Genomic DNA, 25759 nt, shown 5'->3' on the forward strand with positions numbered 1-25759 from the left:
TGTCCCACTGAACCTCATTCAGGAAGTTCCTCATTCCTGTGTAGTCCCCTTTCCTGTAGTTTGGCTTCATTTGTCCTGGCCTTCCTGCTTCCCCCTCCACTTGTAGCTCTACTGTGTATTCGAAGCTCAAAACCACATGATCGCTGGCCCCAAGGGGTCTTTCATATGTGATGTCCTCAATATCTGCACTACTCAAGGTGAATACTAAGTCCAGTCTTGCTGGTTCATCCTCTCCTCTCTCTCTTGTAGTGTCCCTTACGTGTTGGTACATGAAGTTTTCCAATACCACCTCCATCATCTTAGCCCTCCATGTATCTTAGCCCCCATGTGGCTCCAAGTTCTCCCAATCGATCTCCATGTGGTTAAAGTCACCCATGATCAGTAGCTTTGCCCTGCATGCATGAGCTCTTCTGGCCACTGCAGCCAGTGTGTCAACCATCGCTCTATTGCTCTCGTCATACTCTTGCCTTGGCCTCCTGCTGTTCTGTGGTGGGTTATACATCACTGCAATTATCACCTTGGGACCACCAGAGTGAAGTGTTCCCGCTATGTAATCACTTTCTTCTCTGCTGTCTCCTCTCTCCAGCTCATCAAAATTCCATCGGTGTTTGATCAACAATGCCACTCCTCCACCCCCCCTGTTCCTTCTGTCTTTTCTCAGGATCTGGTATCCCACTGGAAAGATGGCATCTGTTATCATACCTGTAAGCTTGGTTTCTGTGATTGCTATGATGTCTGGTGATGCCTCTTTGACTCTTTCGTGCCATTCCTCCCACTTGTTTGTTATTCCATCAGCGTTTGTGTACCATACCTTCAGTTTCCTTTCCAACACTGTTGTTTGGGGGGCCTGTGGGGGTGGGAGACCTGGTAACATACTGTGGGATTCTATGGTTGGAGGTTGGGTGGAAGCTGTGGGTATGGATTGTATTGTGTGTTGGGATGGTGTGATAAGTTGTGGGGTTCTGAGGATAGTTGTGTGCGTGCTTGCCCTTGCTGCTCTGTTCTGCTCTGACTGACCTCTGCTGGTTCCATCCTTGTCTCCTTTCCTAGCTCCTTTAGCTTTTTTGTCCTCTCCCTCAGCTGCTGTCTCTCTGTTCGTGTTCTGTCTCTGTCTAGGAACACCTTCTTGTACTCTTCCGAGGTTTTCAACCATGGTTTCTCTTGGAGGATCCTGTTCCGCACTGCTTCTGTCCTGAGAATCAGCTTGATCAGTTGGTTTCTCCCCTTCAAGTACCCCCCTATTCTCTGAAAATTTACAATCTCATCCATGTCTTCTCCCCCTATTTCTGTGATGATTTTCTCAATCTCCTTTCTTTCTTCCTGCCGTCTTTCAGTGTGTGTCCTTTCCTCTCTCTCCCAAAGCCCATGGATAATCACTGATTTTGCCCTTTCCTCCTCCCATCGCCTCTCCCTCTGTGACTCTGGTTCCTGTCTGTATGTGGTCATTTTCTCCCTTGATTTTTCCATTGGCTCTTGGTAGCATGGTTGTGCCTCAGCATTCAACCTATCTCCCTCTCTATCTGCACCCATCTGCTCTTCCCTTTCACTCCCTGGCCCTTCTTTGCAGGCTGATATGACCTTATCATAATTCAAATCTCCTTCCTTCCTGTTCAGCCTCTCAGCTTCGTATGGTATGTCTTCTCTGGTTACTACCCCTGAGACTTGCTTCAGCCTGTTTACCTCAAATTCTAGAACCTTTACCCTGGCTACTGCAGTTTCGACTTGTGCCTCCCAATTCTTTGTCTCCTTCTCCAACCTCTTTTCCCATTTCACAGAGAGCTCTTTCTCCATTTTTTCAGAAAGCTCTCCTAATTTTCTCTCCCATTCTTGCTCTATCCTTTTCCACTGTTCCTCCATCCATTTCTTCCTACCAGTACCATTGTCATCTGATCCCTGATTCCTGCGAGTCCCAACCATTTTTTTTTTTTAGTGAAAGAGAGAGAGAGAAAGAAAAAAAAGAAAAAGGGGGAGAGAGTGAGAGAGAGGGAGAGAGAGAAGGGGAGCCTAGAAGGAGGGGAAAAGAAGGGTAAAAAGGGGGAGAAAGTGAGAGAGAGGGAAAAGGTAAGAGAGAGGGGGGGAGTGACAAGTGAGGAGAGAGAGAGAGAAAAGAAGAGGAAGAGAGAGAGGGAGAGGGAGAGAGAGAGAGGAAGAGAGAGAAAGTGAGAGGAAGAGAGGAAGAGAGAGAGGATGAGAGAAAGGGAGAGATAGAGAGAGAGAGAGAGACAGAGAGAGAGAGATAGAGGAGGGAGAGAGATGGGGGGGTGAAAGGAAGGGTTATAGTGTCACTTCACAGGAAGGTGTGAAATCCTGTATATATGTGTGTTTGTGTTTGTGTTTGTGTGTGTGTGTGTGTGTGTGTGTGTGTGTGTGTGTGTGTGTGTGTGTGTGTGTGTGTGTGTGTGTTTGTGTGTGTGTGTGTGTGTGTGTGTGTACTCACCTAGTTGAGGTTGCGGGGGTCGAGTCCGAGCTCCTGGCCCCGCCTCTTCACTGATCGCTACTAGGTCACTCTCCCTGAGCCGTGAGCTTTATCATACCTCTGCTTAAAGCTATGTATGGATCCTGCCCCCACTACATCGCTTCCCAAACTATTCCACTTACTGACTACTCTGTGGCTGAAGAAATACTTCCTAACCTCCCTGTGATTCATCTGTGTCTTCATCTTCCAACTGTGTCCCCTTGTTACTGTGTCCAATCTCTGGAACATCCTGTCTTTGTCCACCTTGTCAATTCCTCTCAGTATTTTGTATGTCGTTATCATGTCCCCCCTATCTCTCCTGTCCTCCAGTGTCATCAGGTTGATTTCCCTTAACCTCTCCTCGTAGGACATACCTCTTAGCTCTGTGACTAGTCTTGTTGCAAATCTTTGCACTTTCTCTAGTTTCTTTACGTGCTTGGCTAGGTGTGGGTTCCAAACTGGTGCCGCATACTCCAATATGGGCCTAACGTATACGGTGTACAGGGTCCTGAACGATTCCTTATTAAGATGTCGGAATGCTGTTCTGAGGTTTGCCAGGCGCCCATATGCTGCAGCAGTTATTTGGTTGATGTGCGCTTCAGGAGATGTGCCTGGTGTTATACTCACCCCAAGATCTTTTTCCTTGAGTGAGGTTTGTAGTCTCTGACCCCCTAGACTGTACTCCGTCTGTGGCCTTCTTTGCCCTTCCCCAATCTTCATGACTTTGCACTTGGTGGGATTGAACTCCAGGAGCCAATTGCTGGACCAGGTCTGCAGCCTGTCCAGATCCCTTTGTAGTTCTGCCTGGTCTTTGATCGAGTGTATTCTTCTCATCAACTTCACGTCATCTGCAAACAGGGACACCTCAGAGTCTATTCCTTCCGTCATGTCGTTCACAAATACCAGAAACAGCACTGGTCCTAGGACTGACCCCTGCGGGACCCCGCTGGTCACAGGTGCCCACTCTGACACCTCGCCACGTACCATGACTCGCTGCTGTCTTCCTGACAAGTATTCCCTGATCCATTGTAGTGCCTTCCCTGTTATCCCTGCTTGGTCCTCCAGTTTTTGCACCAATCTCTTGTGTGGAACTGTGTCAAACGCCTTCTTGCAGTCCAAGAAAATGCAATCCACCCACCCCTCTCTCTCTTGTCTTACTGCTGTCACCATGTCATAGAACTCCAGTAGGTTTGTGACACAGGATTTCCCGTCCCTGAAACCATGTTGGCTGCTGTTGATGAGATCATTCCTTTCTAGGTGTTCCACCACTCTTCTCCTGATAATCTTCTCCATGATTTTGCATACTATACATGTCAGTGACACTGGTCTGTAGTTTAATGCTTCATGTCTGTCTCCTTTTTTAAAGATTGGGACTACATTTGCTGTCTTCCATGCCTCAGGCAATCTCCCTGTTTCGATAGATGTATTGAATATTGTTGTTAGGGGTACACATAGCGCCTCTGCTCCCTCTCTCAATACCCATGGGGAGATGTTATCTGGCCCCATTGCCTTTGAGGTATCTAGCTCACTCAGAAGCCTCTTCACTTCTTCCTCGGTTGTGTGCACTGTGTCCAGCACTTGGTGGTGTGCCCCACCTCTCCGTCTTTCTGGAGTCCCTTCTGTCTCCTCTGTGAACACTTCTTTGAATCTCTTGTTGAGTTCTTCACATACTTCACGGTCATTTCCTGTTGTCTCTCCTCCTTCCTTCCTTAGCCTGATTACCTGGTCCTTGACTGTTGTTTTCCTCCTGATGTGGCTGTACAACAGTTTCGGGTCAGATTTGGCTTTCGCTGCTATGTCATTTTCATTTGTCTTTGGGCCTCCCTTCTTATCTGTGCATATTCGTTTCTGGCTCTACGACTGTTCTCCTTATTCTCCTGGGTCCTTTGCCTTCTATATTTCTTCCATTCCCTAGCACACTTGGTTTTTGCCTCCCTGCACCTTTGGGTAAACCATGGGCTCATCCTGGCTTTTTCATTAATCCTGTTACCCTTGGGTACAAACCTCTCCTCAGCCTCCTTGCATTTTGTTGCTACATATTCCATCATCTCATTAACTGGCTTCCCTGCCAGTTCTCTGTCCCACTGAACCCCGTTCAGGTAGTTCCTCATTCCTGTGTAGTCCCCTTTCTTGTAGTTTGGCTTCATACGTCCTGGCCTTCCTGCTTCCCCCTCCACTTGTAGCTCTACTGTGTATTCGAAGCTTAAAACCACATGGTCACTGGCCCCAAGGGGTCTTTCATATGTGATGTCCTCGATATCTGCACTACTGAAGGTGAATACTAAGTCCAGCCTTGCTGGTTCATCCTCTCCTCTCTCTCTTGTAGTGTCCCTTACGTGTTGGTACATGAAGTTCTCCAGTACCACCTCCATCATCTTAGCCCTCCATGTATCTTGGCCCCCATGTGGGTCCAAGTTCTCCCAATCGATCTCCTTGTGGTTAAATTCACCCATGATCAGGAGCTTTGCCCTGCATGCATGAGCTCTTCTGGCCACTCTAGCCAGTGTGTCAACCATCGCTCTATTGCTCTCGTCGTACTCTTGCCTTGGCCTCCTGCTGTTCTGTGGTGGGTTATACATCACTGCTATTACCACCTTGGGACCTCCAGAGTGAAGTGTTCCCACTATGTAATCACTTTCTTCTCTGCTATCTCCTCTCTCCAGCTCATCAAAATTCCAGCGATTTTTGATCAGCAACGCCACTCCTCCACCCCCCTGTTCCCTCTGTCTTTCCTCAGGATTTGGTATCCCGTTGGAAAGATGGCATCTGTTATCATACCTGTAAGCTTGGTTTCTGTGAGAGCTATGATGTCCGGTGATGCTTCTTTGACTCTTTCGTGCCACTCCTCCCACTTATTTGTTATTCCATCAGCGTTTGTGTACCATACCTTCAGTTTCCTTTCCAACACTGTGGTTTGGGGGCCTGTGAGGGTGGGAGACCTGGTGGCATACTGTGGGATTCTATAGCTCGGTGTTGGGTGGAGGCTGTGGGTATGGATTGTAGTGTGTGTTGGGATGGTGTGATAGGTTGTATGGTTCTGAGAGTAGTTGTGTGTGTGCTTGCCCTTGCTGTTCTGTCCTGCTCTGACTGACCTCTGCTGGTTCCCTCCTTGTCTCTTTTCCTAGCTCCTTTCGCTTTTTTGTCCTCTCCCTCAGCTGCTGTCGTTCTGATTTTGTTCTGTCTCTGTCTAGGAACACCCTCTTGTACTCTTCCGAGTATTTCAATCGTGGTTTCTCTTGGAGGATCCTGTTCCGCACTGTTTCCGTCCTGAGAATCAGCTTGATTGGCCGGTTTCTCCCCTTCGAGTACCCCCCTATTCTCTGAAAATTTACAATCTCGTCCATCTCTTCACCTATTTCCGTGATGATTTTCTCAATCTCCTTTCTTTCTTCCTGCTGCCTTTCAGTGTGTGTCCTTTCCTCTCTCTCCTGAAGCCCATGGATAAACACTGATTTTGCCCTTTCTTCCTCCCATTGCCTCACCCTCTGTGACTCTGGATCCTGCCTGTATGTGGTCAGTTTCTCCCTTGATTTTTCCAGTGGCTCTTGATAGCCTTGTTGTGCCTCAGCATTCGACCTATCACCCTCTCCATCTGCAACCAGCTGATCTTCCCTTTCACTCCTTGGTCCTCCTTGGCAGATTGATGTGACCTTAGCATAATTCATAATTCCTTCCTTCCTGTTCGGCCTCGCAGCTTCATATGCTGTGTCTTCTCTGGTCACTGCCCCTGTAACTCGCTTCAGCCTATTTATCTCAACTTCTAGGACCCTGTGTGTGTTTATGTGTGTGTGTGTGTTTAATGACGATTATTTGGTGATTCTGCAAGCGGGGTGTGAATTATAAACATCTTCGGAGGCTTCATACTTTATTTGTAAAGTAGTGGTGGGTACACAGGCTTGTGTGTTGTGCCCATGGCCTTCTGTCTTGTTGCTAGGCCACTGTGACAGTGAGAGAGTGTGGGACCAGCTTCCCACAGACCTGGAGCAGGCCCAGAGGGCAGCACCTTAGTGGCACGAAATATGAACTAAGCTGGCAGACAGTACAGGCTGTCTACATTCGCTCGGCCACCTACCTTGCGTCGTCCCGACGCAACAATACTGGTGGTAAAAAAACTCGGTCTCTCTCTCGTAGGAACAGGGCACAGAACACAAAATAAAGAACATATATATACATATGGACATGGAAAAAAAAAACTTACTACAGGGAGGGAAGAAAAAACATGTGGGGTGTGCTAAACATCGTGGTCATAGGCAGTGAGCGTCGATGAGCATCACTGTACGCCTTCCTGCGTCTGGACAGATACTGCAACACAGGAGAGATTGCTGCAGCTGAGCTGTGACATAACAGGGTACGGTCTCCTCTGGAATGGTGAAGCAGTCATCGTAGGAGTCGCTGTAGGTTTCACTCAACCTGGGGCACGACATGCTGGTGCCCTTGAGTGAGGTGTCGACAAAACTCAGCAACTGGGCAGGATTTCTGGCAAGCGACTCAGGAGGACACTTCTCAACTGGTACTGTCGCTGGGCTGTCACTGCCAGCAAGCGTGGAGCGAGTTGTGACAGAGACGGCTGAGCGAAACATCTGGGAGTCGTAACATCATACACCAGACTGCAGTGAGCGAGCTAGCAGTCAAAGTGACATCTTCTTTGTGCAGGAGCTCACTGAAGCTTGTGACACGAGGCTGACACAGCGCCTGCCGACAGGGCTAACTGCGGCTTGACGAGTGTAATTCTCAGTTGGAGTTATAGCAGAGGTTAGTGTAAGCGTCCCCAGACTTGTTTCTCTACATATAACTGCACTCTGAAGGTCTGGAGGTGAAGCGAAACAAATCTCGATGGGAATCGTACCAGGTATGATTCTGCAGAACATCACGAACGACAAGCATGAGAGCTTTCTGTACAAGGGGGCTCGGGCTCAGAGCTGACTGATAACAGCTGTCAAATGCATTGTTCACACTGGGTGACTAACACAATGGTGCTACCCTGGGTATCACACTGGACTCACGGAAAACTTTACACACACCCACGGTAAATGTGGTACAACATGGCTTAACTAGCAAATGATGTTTTCTGTGCACAAAACTGACACTAAGCCATACACTAACATGTGAGAACACTGACTGAGAGGAATTAATTAACACACGACATACATCTTCTCTCAATCTTCTCGACAATACTGAAATAATTACTAGAAACACTCGATGTGACATCATGTGATGTCAGGCATGATGTTGCAAGGTGATGTCAACAGCACTGTGACATCAACAGACATCTCAAGGTGACATCAGCAGACATCGTGACGTCATGAAGTCGGGCAGCATCGTCGGTGACGTCAATGTGATGTGAGCAGCAGATAACAGCATGAGGCCTGGGACATCTGGCTTGGTAACCCACATGGCTTATAGATACACATGACATTGCCCACACCCCACATGACATCAGGATCTATGTGGCATGCTGATCCACGTGGCATGCTGATCCACATGGCTTGCTGATCCACGTGGCTTGCTGATCTGCATGGCTTGCTGATCTGCATGGCTTGCTGATCCACGTGGCTTGCTGATCCACATGGCTTGCTGAAATAGCTGTGCTGAGCTGAACAACAACAGCAGAACATACAAGTGATGCTGAACACGTGACTTGAGAAACAGCGTGGGACGCTGTAGCATGGGGTCACTTACAATTCTCGAAGAAATTCGGTAAATTTCGGCTGGATCATGCTTGTACCTGTGTCTGGATGCTGAAACATGCAGACACGACATCAGGATAACTCGTTGAGAGACGGATGCTTCTTGCATGGGGTGATGAAGTAAGGATGACTTTATCCCTTCCTCTCTCCGGGCAAACACAACTGCTGCGACTACAGCATCCCACCATTTATGACGAGATTATTTGGTGAACTGAAAGCGGGGTGTGGATTATAAACGTCTTCCCGAGGCTTCTTTGTTTATTGAAAATGTGGTGGGTACACAGGTCTGGCCACAGACCTCACTGTCTACATGTTTACCTGGAGTTTACCTGGAGAGAGTTCCGGGGGTCAACGCCCCCGCGGCCCGGTCTGTGACCAGGCCTCCTGGTGGATCAGAGCCTGATCAACCAGGCTGTTGCTGCTGGCTGCTCGCAAACCAACGTACGAGCCACAGACCAGCTGGTCAGGAACCGACTTTAGGTGCTTGTCCAGTGCCAGCTTGAAGACTGCCAGGGGTCTGTTGGGTGTGGGTGTGGGTATGGGTGTGCGTGCTTGTGCGTATGTGTGTGTGTGTGTGTGTACTCACCTATTTGTACTCACCTATTTGTGGTTGCAGGGGTTGAGTCTTAGCTCCTGGCCCCGCCTCTTCACCGGTTGCTACTGGGCCCTCTCTCTCCCCGCTCCATGAGCTTTATCAAACCTCGTCTTAAAACTGTGTATGGTTCCTGCCTCCACTACGTCATTTTCTAGGCTATTCCACTGCCTTACAACTCTATGACTGAAGAAATACTTCCTAATATCTCTCTGACTCATTTGTGTCTTCAACTTCCAATTGTGGCCTCTTGTTTCTGTGTCCCCTCCCTGGAACATCCTGTCTTTGTCCACCTTGTCTATTCCACGCAGTATTTTATATGTCGTTATCATGTCTCCCCTGACCCTCCTGTCCTCCAGTGTCGTCAGGCCGATTTCCCTTAATCTTTCTTCATAGGACATTCTCCTTAGCTCTGGAACTAACCTTGTCGCAAACCTTTGTACTTTCTCTAGTTTCTTGACGTGCTTTATCAAGTGCGGGTTCCAAACAGGTGCTGCATACTCCAGTATGGGCCTGACATACACGGTGTACAGTGTCTTGAACGATTCCTTACTAAGGTATCGGAATGCTGTTCTCAGGTTTGCCAGGCGCCCATATGCTGCAGCAGTTATCTGGTTGATGTGTGCTTCTGGAGACATGCTCGGTGTTATACCCACCCCAAGATCTTTCTCCTTGAGTGAGGTTTGCAGTCTTTGGCCACCTAGCCTATACTCGGTCTGTGGTCTTCTGTGCCCTTCCCCTATCTTCATGACTTTGCATTTGGCAGGACTAAATTCGAGAAGCCATTTGCTGGACCAGGTGTCCAGTCTGTCCAGGTCTCTTTGAAGTCCTGCCTGGTCCTCATCAGATTTAATTCTCCTCATTAACTTCACATCATCTGTAAACAGGGACACTTCTGAGTCTAACCCTTCCATCATGTCGTTCACATATACCAAAAACAGCACTGGTCCTAGGACCGACCCCTGTGGGACCCCGCTCGTCACAGGTGCCCACTGTGATACATCATTACGTACCATGACTCGTTGTTGTCTCCCTGTCAGGTATTCTCTGATCCATTGCAGTGCCCTTCCTGTTATATGCGCCTGATGCTCTAGCTTCTGCACTAATCTCTTGTGAGGAACTGTGTCAAAGGCCTTCTTGCAGTCCAAGAAGATGCAATCAACCCACCCCTCTCTCTCGTGTCTTACTTCTGTTATTTTATCATAAAACTCCAGAAGGTTTGTGACACAGGATTTGCCTTCCATGAATCCGTGCTGGTTGGCATTTATACTCTTGTTCCGTTCCAGGTGCTCCACCACTCTCCTCCTGATAATCTTCTCCATAATTTTGCATACTATACACGTCAATGACACAGGTCTATAGTTTAGTGCCTCTTTTCTGTCTCCTTTTTTAAAAATGGGAACTACATTTGCCGTCTTCCATACCTCAGGTAGTTGCCCAGTTTCCAGGGACGTGTTGAAGATTGTGGTAAGTGGCACGCACAACATATCTGCTCCCTCTCTAAGGACCCACGGGGAGATGTTGTCCGGTCCCATTGCCTTTGAGGTATCGATGTCCCTTAGCAGTTTCTTCACCTCCTCCTCATCTGTATGTATGTCGTCCAACACTTGTTGGTGTATTCCTTGCTGGTGTCCCCATCTGGTCTGTCCCCCCAGAGTCCTTCCTGACTCTACTGTAAATACTTCCTTAAATCTCGTGTTGAGCTCCTCACATACCTCTTGATCGTTTCTTGTGAGTTCTCCACCTTCTTTCCTCAGCCTTATCACCTGGTCCTTGACTGTTGTCTTCCTCCTAATGTGGCTATACAGCAGTTTCGGGTCAGATTTGACTTTCGATGCTATGTCGTTTTCATACTGTCGCTGGGCCTCCCTCCTTATCTGTGCATACTCATTTCTGGCTCTTCTACTAATCTCCTTGTTTTCCTGGGTCCTATGCCTCCTGTACCTTTTCCATTCTCTGTTGCACTTAGTTTTTGCCTCCCTACACCTTCGGGTAAACCAAGGACTCGTTTTGGTCATCCTATTATTTCTGTTTCCCTTGGGAACAAAACTTTCCTCTGCCTCCTTGCACTTTGTTGCCACATATTCCATCATCTCGTTTACTGATTTTCCTACCATTTCTCTGTCCCACTGAACCTCCTGCAGGAAGTTTCTCATACCTATGTAGTCCCCCCTTTTATAGTTTGGCCTGACCCCTTCAGTTCCTGTTACCTTCTCCACTTGTAACTCTACTATATAATCAAAACTCAGCACCACATGATCGCTAGCTCCAAGGGGCCTCTCGTAAGTGATGTCCTCAATGTCTGAACTGCTCAGGGTGAACACAAGATGTGTGTGTGTGTGTGTGTGTACTCACCTAGTTCTCACGTAATTGAGGTTGCAGGGGTCGAGTCCAAGCTCCTGGCCCTGCCTCTTCACTGGAGTTTACCTGGAGAGAGTTCCGGGGGTCAACGCCCCCGTGGCCCGGTCTGTGACCAGGCCTCCTGGTGGATCAGAGCCTGATCAACCAGGCTATTGCTGCTGGTTGCACGCAAACCAACGTACGAGCCACAGCCCAGCTGGTCAGAAACCGACTTTAGGTGCTTGTCCAGTGCCAGCTTGAAGACTGCCAGGGGTCTGTTGGTAATCCCCCTTATGTATGCTGGGAGGCAGTTGAACAGTCTCGGGCCCCTGACACTTATTGTATGGTCTCTTAACGTACTAGTGACACCCCTGCTTTTCATTGGGGGGATGTTGCATCGTCTGCCAAGTCTTTTGCTTTCGTAGTGAGTGATTTTCGTGTACAAGTTCGTTACTAGTCCCTCTAGGATTTTCCAGGTGTATATAATCATGTATCTCTCCCGCCTGCATTCCAGGGAATACAGTTTTAGGAACCTCAAGCGCTCCCAGTAATTGAGGTGTTTTATCTCCGTTATGCGCGCTGTGAAGGTTCTCTCTACATTTTCTAGGTCAGCAATTTCACCTGCCTTGAAAGGTGCTGTTAGTGTGCAGCAATATTCCAGCCTAGATAGAACAAGTGACCTGAAGAGTGTCATCATGGGCTTGGCCTCCCTAGTTTTGAAGGTTCTCATTATCCATCCTGTCATTTTTCTAGCAGATGCGATTGATACAATGTTATGATCCTCCGACATGATCACTCCCAGGTCAAGCCCATGATGACACTCTTCAGGTCACTTGTTCTATCTAGGCAGGAATATTGCTGCACACTAACAGCACCTTCCAAGGCAGGTGAAATTGCCAACCTAGAAAATGTACAGAGAACTTTCACGGCGCGCATAACGGAGATAAAACACCTCAATTACTGGGAGCGCTTGAGGTTCCTAAACCTGTATTCCCTGGAACGCAGGAGGGAGAGATACATGATTATATACACCTGGAAAATCCAAGAGGGACTAGTACCGAACTTGCACACGAAAATCACTCACTACGAAAGCAAATGACTTGGCAGACGATGCACCATCCCCCCAATGAAAAGCAGGGGTGTCACTAGCACGTTAAGAGACCATACAATAAGTGTCAGGGGCCCGAGACTGTTCAACTGCCTCCCAGCACACATAAGGGGGATTACCAACAGACCCCTGGCAGTCTTCAAGCTGGCACTGGACAAGCACCTAAAGTCAGTTCCTGATCAGCCGGGCTGTGGATCGTACGTTGGTTTGCGTGCAGCCAGCAGCAACAGCCTGGTTGATCAGGCACTGATCCACCAGGAGGCCTGGTCACAGACCGGGCCACGGGGGCATTGACCCCCGAAACTCAGTCCAGGTAATCTCCAGGTCTTTGACGTTGGTGTTTCGCTCTATTTTGTGGCCAGAATTTGTTTTGTACTCTGATGAAGATTTAATTTCCTCGTGTTTACCATATCTGAGTAATTGAAATTTCTCATCGTTGAACTTCATATTGTTTTCTGCAGCCCACTGAAAGATTTGGTTGATGTCTGCCTGGAGTCTTGCAGTGTCTGCAATGGAAGACACTGTCATGCAGATTCGGGTATCATCTGCAAAGGAAGACACGGTGCTGTGGCTGACATCCTTGTCTATGTCGGATATGAGGATGAGGAACAAGATGGGAGCGAGTACTGTGCCTTGTGGAACAGAGATTTTCACCGTAGCTGCCTCGGACTTTACTCTGTTCACGACTACTCTCTGTGTTCTGTTAGTGAGGAAATTGTAGATCCATCGACCGACTTTTCCTGCTATTCCTTTAGCACGCATTTTGTGCGCTATTATGCAATGGTCACACTTGTCGAAGGCTTTTGCAAAGTCTGTATATATTACATCTGCATTCTTTTTGTCTTCTAGTGCATTTAGGACCTTGTCGTAGTGATCCAATAGTTGAGACAGACAGGAGCGACCTGTTCTAAACCCATGTTGCCCTGGGTTGTGTAACTGATGGGTTTCTAGATGGGTGGTGATCTTGCTTCTTAGGACCCTCTCAAAGATTTTTATGATATGGGATGTTAGTGCTATTGGTCTGTAGTTCTTTGCTGTTGCTTTACTGCCCCCTTTGTGGAGTGGGGCTATGTCTGTTGTTTTTAGTAACTGTGGGACGACCCCCGTGTCCATGCTCCCTCTCCATAGGATGGAAAAGGCTCGTGATAGGGGCTTCTTGCAGTTCTTGATGAACACGGAGTTCCATGAATCTGACCCTGGGACAGAGTGCATGGGCATGTCATTTATCGCCTGTTCGAAGCCATTTGGCGTCAGGATAACATCGGATAGGCTTGTGTTAATCAAATTTTGTGGCTCTCTCATAAAAAATTCATTTTGATCTTCGACTCTCAGTCTGGTTAGCGGCTTGCTAAAAACTGAGTCATATTGGGACTTGAGTAGCTCACTCATTTCCTTGCTGTCATCTGTGTAGGACCCATCTTGTTTAAGTAGGGGCCCAATACTGGACGTTGTTCTCGACTTTGATTTGGCATAGGAGAAGAAATACTTTGGGTTTCTTTCGATTTCATTTATGGCTTTTAGTTCTTCCCGCGATTCCTGACTCCTATATGATTCCTTTAGCTTAAGTTCGATGCTTGCTATTTCTCTGACCAGTGTCTCCCTACGCATTTCAGATATATTGACCTCTTTTAGCCGATCTGTTATTCTTTTCCGTCGCCTGTAAAGGGAGCGCCTGTCTCTTTCTATTTTACATCTACTCCTCCTTTTTCTTAGAGGAATAAGCCTTGTGCATACATCGAGTGCCACCAAGTTAATCTGTTCTAGGCATACGTTGGGGTCTGTGTTGCTTAGTATATCTTCCCAGCTTATATCGGTTAGGACTTGGTTTACTTGGTCCCACTTTATGTTTTTGTTATTGAAGTTGAATTTGGTGAATGCTCCCTCGTGACTAGTCTCATTATGTCGGTCTGGGGCTCCACGCATACATGTCTGAACCTCAATTATGTTGTGATCTGAGTATATTGTTTTTGATATGGTGACATTTCTTATCAGATCATCATTGTTAGTGAAGATGAGGTCTAGTGTATTCTCCAGTCTAGTAGGCTCTATTATTTGCTGGTTTAAATTGAATTTTGTGCAGAGATTTAAAAGCTCGTGTGAGTGTGAGTTTTCATCAGAGCTGCCTCCTGGTGATATTACTGCAACAATATTATTTACTATATTCCTCCATTTTAGGTGCCTTAAGTTGAAATCCCCCAGGAGCAAGATGTTGGGTGCAGGAGCTGGAAGATTTTCCAGACAGTGGCCAATTTTTAACAGCTGTTCCTGGAATTGCTGGGATGTTGCATCCGGAGGCTTGTAGACTACCACAATGACTAGGTTTTGGTTCTCGACCTTTACTGCTAAAACTTCCACTACATATTTGAGGCATTAAGCAGTTCTGTGCAAACAAGTGACTCTGCAATGTACAGGTCAACCCCCCCCCCTTTTGCCTGTTCACTCTGTTACATCTGTATAGGTTGCAACCTGGGATCCATATTTCGTTGTCCTAGTGATCCTTTATGTGGGTCTCAGTGAAAGCCGCGAACATTGCCTTTACCTCTGCAAGCAGTCCACAGATGAAAGGTATTTTGTTGTTTGTTGCTGGCTTTAGACCCTGTATATTTGCAAAGAAGAATGTCATCGGACTGGTGGTATTGTTGGTACTGGGGGGGGATTTTTTTTCCGGCATTAGTATCTGTATCTGTTGGTTTGGAGTGGAGGCCATCGACTGTGGTTCCACTCCAGGAATGACTGGATTTGGTGTACGATTTCTGCCATTTCCTGTCAGTTTTTTTTCCTTCCTGGCACTAAAAAACCTCTCCCTCTTGAGTGGCTGTGGCTACCCAGGTTTTCCCATGGCCTGGATGTTTTGTATCTTTTTGTCCCCTTTAGATGGTGTGCCTGGCAATTTAAGTTATAGCACAATCTTTCCTGTACTGAAGAGGTACACAGTTCAGGGTGAAAAAGCTTACAGGAAGGGAGTTTGCATTTTCCTGTTGTCATGTGGGCATGGCATTTTCTAGGGTGGTCATAGTTGCACATCCCGTCTGTTTTTCCAGATTTCCCATGCCTGCAGATACCAAGTGCATAGTTTGTGCACAGGCTTGGTTTCCGTTTGCCTTGAGTTTCTGTGACTGTATTCCCTGTTGGTGCACGTTTCCCTGTCTTATTCCTATCCTCCCTAGCACCAACAATGGAGCTCCCACCAGTTGTTTTTGGTAATATATCCTCACTATTGCTAGTGGAGTCCTCTTGTTTGCTATTTCCTGTGGTATTTCTTGTTTGCAATATTGATTTTATCTTATCTTTGACTACACTTGTTTCCCTACTACGGCTCCTGTCCCCTATGAGGTCATTTATATGTATTCCTTCCTGCGTATAATTCCCGACTACCTGGACAAAATCTCCAGCTTCACCATTACTGTCTCCCAGGACAGCACCTCCAGCTTCACCATTACTGTCTCCCAGGACAGCACCTCCAACTTCACCATTACTGTCTCCCAGGACAGCACTATCAGCCCCACATTTACTGACTACCAGGACATCACCCCCAGCCTTACAGTTTCTGACTACATGGCCAGTATCAAGGGCAGTACCATTCAGCCCAGACTTTTTATGTTCCCATCTGTTGTAGAAAGCTTCCAGGTTTTCTATGAAAGCAGCTTTGATGTTATCCTCTTTTAATACCCTTGTGATTTTAGTCCACGGATTTATCTCATTTGGGCATACCCAAAAACACTTCCCTGTTTTAATACTGCTTGTAGATAGTTCTTGGATATCTGCACAAGTGGCGTGACACCAGTTTCCACAAAAATGACTAGGAATCAGAAATAATGATTCTCCACAAGGTAAGAAGAATAAGTACCCTCCTGAGAGTAGCCCAGTTAATAAGAAACCAGTCAAAGAGAGATTGTCTTTTCTGCAAGGGTACTCATTTTTCTAAGAATTGCAATGCATACAGTTCATGGAATGATAAAGTTGAAAGATTGGAAGAACTTGACAGATGTATCAGATGTCTAGGTAATCACAATGTAAAGGATTGTCATGCCAAATTAAACAACTGTTATCAATGTCACAAAGGAAGACACCATACAGTCATGTGTAAGGGTCTGTTTGATGATGTTAATAATAATGATAATGTTGACAATCCTGACACAACATTAGCTAATGTAAAAATTGCTGCTAATGTTAATAATGATGGTTTTGCTGAAGTAGCCTTACCTGTGTTAGAGGTAAAAATTGATGATAAAAGGCATAAATCAAAAAATGTAACTGCTTTATTAGACCAGGGATCATAGCATACTTTCATAAAACGTAAATGTCTTAATGGGATGAAAGTAAAATGGGAGATCCTACAATTCTAAATTTATCTGGTTTTCTCTCAGATAAAAGGGCTCATTTGTATGACACTGTTTATGTAACTGTCAGTTTGGGCAATGAGAAAAAACGTATTAATGCAGTAATTGTAGATAGGCTCACAGAGAAAATATCTACAGTAGGGATTAGTAAAACTACAGAAAGACTCTCACATAATGTAAATTTAGCACCTTCTGGTGTAAATGATGATTCTGTAGTCCCAATAAATATTTTGATAGGTAGTGACTATTATGCCTCCTTTGTAAAGGGTATGGTAAAGAAATGTGGTGTCACCCTTTTAAAGACTGCAGGAGGCCATGTAATGTATGGTAGGATTCCTCGTAATAATAATGCATGATTAGAGGATACTATAAATACTATAAATCGTACCCCAATATAATTCTTCCATAGAGGATGGTGTTGAGCCAGTGCATAAATTGTGGGAATTAGACAGCATTGGAATAAATGTAAATGAAGAAAGTCCAGACGATTCTTTTACTCAGGAACAGTACCTGAGAGATGTAAAATTTGAATCTGGACAATACTGGGTACGACTTCCATGGAGACTGAACCATCCAGAATTGCCCACTAATTACAGAATGGCATATGGACAGTTAAAGGTTCAGCTCTGCGAGCTTAGACACCAGAATTGTTGACTGCCTATAATGATATAATTACTGAACAATTAATTAATAAATTTATAGAGGAGGTACCTCCTGAGCAAGCCAAGATTTATGGTCACTATTTGCCACATCACGAAGTGAAGAAGGATTCTAAGACACTCCTCTGAGGATTGTGTTTAACTGTAGTGCCAGGAGTAACAAAAATGTACCTAGTCTAAATGACTGTTTGATGACAGGTCCGTCGTTGATGGAAAATATATGAGAGATCTTATTAAATTTCAGGGTGAAGAATTATGCCTTTACGGCTGACATAAGTAAAGCTTTCCTATGAATGGGTTTACAAGAGTCTGACTGGGATTGTACCCGTTTCTTATGGCCTGAGAATCCTAGTGACCCACATAGCCCTCTGAAAACCTTTTGCTTTAGGAGCGTATTATTTGGTGCTACATCCAGTCCATTCCTACTTCAAGCGATGATAAATGCACACCTTAAATGTATGGGAAGTCCATTGAGTAAAGTAATGAGCAAACAATTTTATGTGGACAATTTCCTGGGTGTGACGCCAACTGAAGAGGAACTGTTAATGACTTATGGAGAGACTAATAAAATAATGCAAAGTGCAAATATGCCTCTGAGGAAATGGAATAGAAATTCGTCCAAATTAAAGGACAAAATAAGTAAAGATTACCCTGGAGATGAAGTACCAAAATGTAGTAATATATTGGGATTAATGTGGGATATTGAGAGAGATTTGTTAATGTTAAAACCTAATAATTACAGTATGCCCAATAAATTAACTAAGAGAATTTTGCTTGCTGAAGTTTCTAAATGTTTTGATCCACTAGGCTTAGTGTCACCCCTTACTATAAGAGGGAAATTGTTAATACAAGAAGCATGGAAACTTAAATGTGCTTGGGATGAAACTCTACCTGAGGAATTCATTAACAGGTGGGATGAATTAATTGGCGATTATGAAAAAATTCCAATGTTGGAGTTCCCATGCCAGGTGGCCAATCCAGATGGGAAAAATATTTTTTTGCGATGCTTCAAAATTGGCGTATGGAGCAGTTGCTTACCTTGAATGTAGTAGTGTTATTTCTCTTGTTATGTCTAAGGCTAAAGTGTCTCCAATTAAATCACATACCTTACCTCAGTTGGAATTAACGGCCATTTATGTAGATGTCAAATTAGCTAATTATATAAGAAATAAGTTGCAGGAGATAAATATTAGTGACACTGTAATTTGGTCTGATAATGAGGTATCCTTACAATGGATTCGTAATGGAAACAGTAAAATTGTGTATGTATAAAACAGAATCGCTGAAATTAATGTGATGCAAGGGAAGCATATGTTAACATTTAATCACATACCTGGTGAGGAGAATCCAGCTGATTTCTTGTCTCGAGGTTTACCTTATGCTAAATTTGTAAATGCTGTATCATTTTTTGAAGGACCGAGCTATTTGGTAAATAAAGCTAATTGGCCTGTACAAAAGGTGTATATTGCTCCTGTTGAAATTACTGTGACCACTGCTCCAACAGTTTATCCTTCCTTAGCCATTGATATAAATAGGTATTCTTTTTTACCCAAACTAATCAATGTAACTAAGTTGGTGTTTAAATTTCTAAACAAGATGAATATCTCATATAAGTTTTCACATCCTCTTGAATATTGGATAAAGAGGGTACACGAAGAAATCTATGGAAATGAGATTAAACTGATGATGGAAAGAAAAATTGTGAAAGGTTCCATAATAGAGAAATTGGGGCTGTATTTAGAGAACAATGTAATTAGGTGCAGAGGTAGGTTACAAAATGTTGAATTGGATGATTATGCTAAGTACCCTATCTTACTGCCCAAAACTCATCATCTAACAATTTTAATTGTTTTAAATGCCCATAAAAATGTAATGCATGGTGGGGTACAAGATACCTTAAATTGTATTAGGGAAACTTTCTGGATTCCACAAGGACGACAAAGTGTAAAAAGGGTGATTAAATCTTGTGTAATATGTTGCTGTGTGGATGCCAGATCCTATATGTCCCCAGGTCCTCCACCATTGCCAAAGGAGAGTGTACAATTAGTGAAACCATTTGATGTAACAGGTGTAGACTATAGTGGCCCAATCATTTTAACAGGTACTTCAGATGGTGTTCCACTGAAAGTGTATGTGTGTTTGCTCACTTGTACTGCTACCAGGGCAGTTCATTTAGAAGTGGCTCAGGACTTGTCTGCAGAACAGTTTATACAGCTGTTTCGAAAATTTGCAGCTAGGAGATGCTGTCCGAGAGTGATGATTTTGGATAATGCCACTAATTTTGTAGTGGGTGCTCAACACTTGATAGAATTAAATAAGAGTAATTATGTTCAATCTCTGTTAATCCAACGAGGGTGTACCTGGAAATTTATTACTCCTAGAGCCCCTTGGCAGGGGGGGCTGTACGAAAGACTGATAGGCACAGTGAAGAGGTGTCTCCGTAAAGTACTACACAGGAAGAGAATTAATTTGGAGGAATTCCATGCAGTGTTGGTGGAGGCGGAGAATCGGATAAATAATTGGCCTCTCTCGCTGATGCAGATGTATTAATACCTCACCTAATATGTGGAAGGAAACTGGAAGCTGCCCCTTTCTATAGAGATAATCCTGAAGAAAGTGATGAAGATTACAATGATGCGGCAGTGTTGTGTGATAAATTCAAAATGTTAAATAAAGTAATTGATCATTGGTCTAATGTGTGGCATAAGGAGTATCTTCTTACACTATGTGAACACTTTTATGGTGCGACAGAGGCAGTAAATCGATAAAACATTCAAACAGGTGACATTGTATTGATACTGAACAGCATCGAACATTGTGGCAACTGGGCAAAGTATTGACATTGTACCCAGATGCACAAGGTGTTGTCCGTAATGTCAGAGTGTTGTGTTGTGGCCAAGAAAGTTTACACATGGTTAATAAATTGATTCCCTTGAAATTAAATGGTATTCAGTCAAATGTAAATGAAAATCTAAGGGAAAGTGACACGAGTGATATTAAAGATAATGCTGACCAAGTGATGCAGGAAGATGAAATTGTCATAAGACCTACTAGAAAAACAGCCACTCAAGCCAGAACTGGCTGGAATCGTCTCCTAGAGGAAGGAGTAATTTGAGTCATTTAGCAACGAACTCCGCCCAGCCGCAGTGTGGAAAATACTGTATATTTTCCAAAAATACAATGCATTTTGTATGCAAATTGGTGGAATATATTGTAGTTAATAAAAATTAATTTGTAAATAAGTAAAAAACCAGCGAGAGTGGTGAGCGTCAATGGGGAAGGGGAGACGCCATTGTTTTGAACTGGGCGAAGGAATGTTAATGGAAATCGGAAGAATTTTTATTGCTCTAGAGGTTAAATTGTGTTTAAAATCTCTCAATTAGGAGCCAAAATAGTTGGATTTGCAGTCCTGCATAACGTAAGCATCAGGCGAGTGGACAGGACAGTCGGGAAACTCCAGCTAAGTCATGTCTATGTTGAAATTCTGGCCAGTATTTTCTTCATATTTTAGGCAGGGGTTTGTGTATGACACACCAAGTAATCTCCAGACAAATTGGTGAGTGTTATTATTATTTATAAATTCTCCTTCAATGTATATGTAGTCATTTATTAAATTTAACATACAGTCTATATATTTACATTAATGTTTACTAGAATTCCTGGTGATGTATATTTCATTTGAAATTAATATAGGTCCGGAGTGACTTTTGGAGATATGACAGTAGGTATCGAAAGGGGACATTTTTTGCGACCTAGAGTGTCCTAAAACTCCTACATGTCTCTGTAACCTTGATAAAGAATAATTATCTTTGTTACCATTTACTGGTATGTATCTAATGAGATTCATCCAGGTAATTTTAATATTCCACACTCACCATAAAGAACATCCACACTTATTCATGTGTCTACTACATACACAGAACAATACACGCAAACATAAACCCTCCACTCAAACTTTTCCTCACCAATCTTAACAGGACACACGACCATAAAACAAGACACAGATCTCTTTTTGATGTACCCCGAGTCCATATCACACTGTTTAAAAACTTTATGCACATAAAGGGCCCCAAAATTTGGAATTCTTTACCAGAAAATACCAAAGTAACTCGGTCTGAAAATCAATTTAAGACTCTTCTCAAAAGCCACCTAATCACCCTAGACTAAATACCCAATAATCAATATCTAACACTACCAATAATCTACCAATTACCTAAATCTTAAAACTTCATAACTAGAGAACCAATCTCATATATGGACAAATTACAACAAAAAAGTAAATATATCTACTAAAATCAGTATTACCCTTTATCAAATTGTAACAGTCTCATACTGTAAACTACTGTAAACTACTCCTAAATCATGTTTCATAAAAAGCAGTTTTGAATACATGAATATATCCTTTTGTTTGAGTAAATTTGATTCACAACTATGATAATTTCTATAGTGATAAGTAGTCAGTAAGCCATTGAATTAAGTCAGCCCATAATGCCAAAGCATAATAGAAGCTCTCTTTGCACTGCAACCCATCATAAGTGAATCTGAATCTGAATCTCCAACTATATTGCAGGGACAAAACCCTCGATGGACATCAACATGCCTCCTTCTACCAGTTCTTTTTCACGACCTCGCAACAATATTTTCCTTCAGAGCATTCCTTCTTGCTTACACGCTTACCGTTGCCCTCACACATTGAATGCACTGATCCTAATAGCTCGTAGATTCTTATTGTTGGCATACCTGTCTTTGTACATAATGTCTTATTTACAATGGAATATTCATGGCCTCAGGGGTAACTGGGGAGAACTCCAAGTGTTGCTCTCACAGTTTTCCCCAATATATGTTGGGCTACAAAAGCCCAAAATTCGTTCAGCTGTCATTTGTCCCATTTCAGGCTATGTGCTGTTACATTCTTCTTATCCCTTTCCTGATGAATCACTTAATGAGAGCGGACTTCTTGTGCGGGTTAGCCTACTGTATCAACAAGTTTTTATTTGTTACTGCAGCTCGTATTTATTTTCACAGATGGTATACAGTTTGCTCTCTATATCTTTCCCCCTCCCGTGCATTCAATCTCTCGGATATTGCGTTTTTGATCTCTTCTCTACCGCCGCCTATCTTGTTGTTAGGTGATTTTAACGCTCACAATCATTTGTGGGGAGGGTCCCACTGTGACTCTCGTGGTGACCAGTTGGAGACTCTTCTCGCTTCTCATCCTCTTCATGCTTTAAATTCAGATGGTCCTACCGATTTTGACTCTTGCACTCAGTCTCTCCCTTGCATTCATCTTTTTATCTGTTCCTCGCCAGTTGCACTTGGTTATGCATGATCTGTTCTTCCTCCTGATTTACACGACTGTGTAAATTCCATTCCAGGCCACCTCGTGGCCCTCGTTGGCAATTTGTACGAGCAAATTGGGACTTATACTCTCATCTTACCACCTTCTCTGAGGACCCCCTTTTGTCCTCTACTGATGAACTGGTACACCAGTTTTCGACCTTAGTTTTGACTGTGGCATCACATTCTATTCCTCAAACCACAGGCAGGCATTCCCAGACATGCGTGCCTTGGTGGTCTCCTGCAGAAATCAGTATTAGAACTCACCACATAATACAGGATGTAAACAACCACTATTTAAACCTAAAAGATCACTTTGACCCCGATCTAAACCTCCATAATCTAACACACAATCAAAACTTATTGGAAAGTAACTGCCTTTATTACACAGCATCACAAGCCAGCACTATCCTGAACAATGCTCAAAGTCTATCAGTTCTTAACTACAACATCAGGTCCTTAAGCAAACACTATGATGGCCTCCTGGCACTCCTTGAGTCACTAAAGACACCCTTCTCCTGCATTATTCTTACTGAGACCTGGCTTAAGCAGGACACAATTGATATCTACCCACTACCAGGATACACAGCAATCCACAACTGCAGACCACACCAAGTTCGGGGTGGTACTGTAATCTATTACTCTAACAAATTATCTTGTATTAGCACTAATTGCTTTAGTGATGAATATGGAGAATACATTTTTACTAATTTTACTGTAAAAAAACTCAAGACGCCTATAACAATCGGTGCCATATACCGGATACCCCACACAAACATCCCAAACTTCAGTGAGAATCTAAAGTCACTAATAACAAACAGACAAATGAACAAGCACCACCTTCTCTTAGATGGAGACTTCAATATCAACATAGGCCTACCACATGATCAGACTGTAATAGATTTCATCAACAATATGAACAACACACTTCTCATACCAACAATAACTAAACCAACCAGGCTGACTGAGACAAGTGCAACCATAATAGACCACATATGGACCAATATACTAGCCCCCCTTAAATCAGGGATAATCACAGACAGCACTACTGACCACTACCCTACCTTCCTCTTAACAAACATTAGTAAGCCACCACTCGAATACAACAAAGTTTCATTTAGACTCCATGACGAGGCTTCAATAAGGAATTTCACAGCAGACCTAGAGACTGTTGACTGGCCTACAGAATTCTCCAATGCCAATGGTATTGACGATTGGACAGACATTTTTCTTAACAAAATACTTAGACTATTGTTGTGATAGAAACACAGGCCTTATCTCTAGGCTTTATTGAATATAGAATCTTCATAGTACTTCTGCAATAACAAAATATAATGACTAGTACATCTAATAACTGCTTCTACAGGGATGGTGATGTCTTGCATATGTCAAGAGAAAAATTATAACTACAGGCCACATATTTAAACTCACCATGTAATCTGCATCACTAATATATGGATATAAGAGAAGAGAATCACACACCATGTGTTGGCGCCCATGACACACACCAAGCTGTTGTTGTTGTTAAGGGCCCCGAGAGGTGGTGCAGTATTATCCTGCTGCTGCTCCCCACAGGAGCAGTATCACTACAATCTCCCCCTTCTAAAATATCAGAGACAGTAATCTCCCAAACTGTTAGGTGGGCGACGTACACGTCCCGACCTTCGTAGCCCTTGAGCCTCTTCACCAGGTTCAATATTTTCCAGCGGGGTTTGACTAACTGCTGGAGCAGAATCCTCTATTTCCATAGGGGTAGTCTCAAGGGGCTTTCCAGGAGAAAACGAAGCATCTTTCACATATATTGGTGTATCTTGAGATTCCACACTAATGGGGATTTCAACTGGGGCTAAGTGTCTTATAGATACTGTAGTCTCTTCACAATTTTGGTAGCGAATGTAAGCGTAATGTGGATTAGCTTGCAGGAGCTCTACCTCTTCCACTAAAGGATCCATCTTGTTCATCCTATGGTGACTCTTCAGGAGAACGGGTCCAGGATGACATAACCAAGTGGGCACGGAGGCTCCCATAGAGGAACAAGGTGAATAGTTGAGGAGTCTTTGATGAGGGGTTGCATTAGTAGCTGTGCACAGCAATGATCTAATAGAGTGAAGAGCATCAGGTAGGACAGTTTGCCAGTGTTCAACAAGTAGATTGCGCGACTTCAATGTCATTGTAACTGCCTTCCATATAGTACCATTGAACCGCTCCACTTGACCATTGCCTTGAGGGTTGTAGCTTGTTGTTCTGCTGCAGGCAATACCTTTGCTAGCCAAAAACTCCTGAAGTTCGTTACTCATGAACGAGGATCCCCTGTCTGAATGGATATAAGCTGGCATACCAAAAATAGAGAACTGTGAAAGACAACTAATAACAGTTGAAGCAGTCATATTTGCACAGGGGAACACAAAGGGAAACCTTGAATATTCATCTACTATGTTAAGGAAATACCTATTCTGATTTATGCTTGGTAGAGGTCCTTTGAAATCTATATTCAGTCTCTCAAAAGGCTGGGTGGATTTTATGAGATGAGTCTTCTCTGGCTGATGAAAGTTTGGCTTGCACTCTGCACATACTCTGCATGCTCTGATCACTTGTCGCACATCTTCCACTGAGTAGGGCATGTTCATTGATTTGACAAAATGGTACAGGCGTGTAAGTCCTGGGTGACACAAAGCCTTGTGGAGAGCTGAGAGTGATTGCAAACCATGACATGCTGCTCCACAGTGGGACCTAGAGAATGCATCAGGTGAGATGTTCTCTTGACCCGGTCGGTACAGAATATCGAAGTCATAACACGATAGTTCCATCCTCCAGCGTAATATCTTGTCATTCTTTATCCTACTTTTGTGCTTCTTGTCGAACATATACATCACAGACCGTTGGTCAGTCCTTATGGTGAAATGTCTACCAGTTAAATAATGCCTCCAGTGGCGAACTGCTTCTGTGATGGCCTGGGCTTCCTTTTCTTCAGCAGCGTAACACTTCTCTGATCCTTGAAAAGTTCTCGAAAAGAAGGCTACTGGTCGTCCTGCCTGAGATAAGACTGCAGCAATGGCAATGTCAGATGCATCCGTTTCCATTTCGAATGGTAGGGACTCATCAATGGCTTGAACTACTGAGTTTTCAATGTCCTGTTTGAGAGCATGGAAAGCGGCTTCTGCTTCCTTTGTCACAGGAAATGTGGTAGCACTCAATGGGCGGACTTTACTTGAATAGTTGTAAATCCATTGTGAGTAATAAG

This window comes from Cherax quadricarinatus, chromosome 15 (assembly GCF_038502225.1).
Source record: "Cherax quadricarinatus isolate ZL_2023a chromosome 15, ASM3850222v1, whole genome shotgun sequence".
NCBI classification, from domain to species: domain Eukaryota; kingdom Metazoa; phylum Arthropoda; class Malacostraca; order Decapoda; family Parastacidae; genus Cherax; species Cherax quadricarinatus.